The sequence below is a fragment of the Silene latifolia genome, chromosome 11 (genome assembly GCF_048544455.1).
Source record: "Silene latifolia isolate original U9 population chromosome 11, ASM4854445v1, whole genome shotgun sequence".
NCBI classification, from domain to species: domain Eukaryota; kingdom Viridiplantae; phylum Streptophyta; class Magnoliopsida; order Caryophyllales; family Caryophyllaceae; genus Silene; species Silene latifolia.
Genome location: NC_133536.1, coordinates 89,598,867 through 89,601,005, shown reverse-complemented (window position 1 = coordinate 89,601,005; position 2,139 = coordinate 89,598,867). Strand labels below are relative to the sequence as shown.

Below are 2,139 nucleotides of genomic sequence, written 5' to 3'. Positions count from 1 at the left end.
TGTTCTAATTGTTTTCAAGTTGTTTGATATTTTGCATGTCTAGAAGATCACAAGGTAACTTGTTACCCATTGATCACGAAATTGAAAGGACTTTGACAACCAATAGAAGACTTGCTAGAAATACATTGAGAGGTATTGGTGAGGTTGTAGATATTCAACCAAATACTATTGAGTTCATCAACCCTTTTGCAATTGAAGGTGAGGAGAACCCAACGCAAAATCAATCACACAATCAACCCACAATGCCTAAATTTTCATCACATTCCGTACCAACCGAGGAGAACCTACCCAATGGTACTCCCACACCACAACACTTAACCGGAAATTTCATTGCAAAATCCCCATTTATCCAATTAGTCGAACGAAGCCAATTTGGGGGGATGCCTAGTGAAGACCCTCATTCCCATATGGAAACCTTTTGTGACTATTGTGATGCGATTTCACAAACCGGAGTGACTCAAGACCAAATTCGATGGATCTTATTTCCTTTCTCTCTAATTGGCACCACAAAACAATGGTTGAAAGACCTTGATAAGGCTACTCTCGGAATTAACTCTTGGAAGAAATTGGCTCTAGCTTTCTACAAAAACTTCTACCCTCCGGAAAAGACTAACATGCTAAGAGCTCAAATTACGGGTTTTAAGCAAAGGGATGAAGAATCTTTGTATGAAGCTTGGGAGCGATTCAAAGAAATTTATCGCTCATGTCCTCATCATGGACTTAGCGAGTGGTTCTTGGTACAACAATTTTGGAATGGTCTTTATGAAGACTCAAGAAACATTCTCAACATGGGATCAAATGGTATGTTCACCGAAGTTGACGATAATCAAACTTGGAACAAGATTGAGGAAATGGCGGTCCATAATTCACAATATAGTAGACCTCGCAAAGCTACTAGAGGAGGAAAGCATGAAGTGGACTCTATTACTCAATTGGGTGCTTAACTTAGTGCTCATATTGATACCATCAACTTGAAGTTTGAGAAGGCTATGGCTAAACTTGAAGAAGCCTCAAAATCACCAAAGCATCATGTTAATGCCATGATAGCATCTTCATCAATCCCAAGTGGGATATGTGAGAATTGTGGAACTTTGGGACATGACCAAAGTGAATGTAGGGGAACAAATGAACAAGTGAATGCCTTTCAAGCATACAAAAGTGGTACCCCTTATTCCAACTATTACAATGAAAACACCAAATTCCACCCAAATCTTTCATACAAAAGCCAAAATGTTCAAAACCCTCAACAAACATACACCCCACCTCCCATGAGAAACCAAAATCAAACTCCATACAATTAACAAAATGACCAAGGTTTTGATGTTCAAAAATCGGTCCTCCAAATGCAAAAGAATCAACAAGAATTTTTCACTCAAATGCAAAAAGATAGCCAAGCAAAAGACATCACCATCAACAACATCCTAGCCCACACAAAAATGTTGGAAACTCAATTGACCCAACTAGCATCGGCAAACTCTCAAAGACAAAAGGGGCAATTACCACCTCAAAGTAATCCCCCAAGACATGAAACGGTTAGTGCAATTCACTTGAGGCGTGGTACGAGATATGAAGGGCCAAAGAGGCAAGTTGAGGATAAAGTTGTGGAAGCTAGTGACAAAGAAGAAGTTGTGCAAAACTCTAAGGAAGGAGAACCCACCAATCAAGGAATTTCAAAGAAAAATGAAGAAAAGGCCAAGGAGAAGGAGCCCATTGTGATTAGGCTTCCATTCCCGAGTCATCAAGCTAAGCCTAAGTTTGATGACTGATACGTACATTTTATATAGTCTTTTTAGCCTATTTATGCATGTATTTCTACGCTTTTATCATAGCTTTATGCTACGAAATGCCCCGAATATGCTACTTTGGGTTATTTTGTCTTATTTTCAGGAATGGACCATAAAGTAGTGAAATCAAGCCTTTTACCATCCGTTTAGCATGAATTTGGAGGAATAGTGAATTTGGAGCGGGAATGTAGCTATTTTGAGATGCGCAAAGAAGAAAGATAGCTAGGCGAGCAAAGGAAGAACTTCAAATTGCTAGTGCCTACTTTGGAGAGCCATATCTCGAGATCTACAACCGATATTCAGGTGATTCCAATTGGAGATGAAATCTTGTCCTCTTAGCTTTCTAAGACCACCG

At 39.4% G+C, this 2,139-nt stretch overlaps 1 non-coding gene across 1 annotated transcript; it reads right to left on the bottom strand.

Annotated features, from left to right (window-relative positions):
* Positions 1 to 614: 614 nt before the first annotated feature.
* LOC141616316 (small nucleolar RNA R71) lies at positions 615 to 721 on the bottom strand. Its single transcript, XR_012530672.1, has one exon. It is a non-coding gene; the product is annotated as a small nucleolar RNA R71 (small nucleolar RNA).
* Between the last annotated feature and the right edge of the window lie 1,418 nt (positions 722 to 2,139).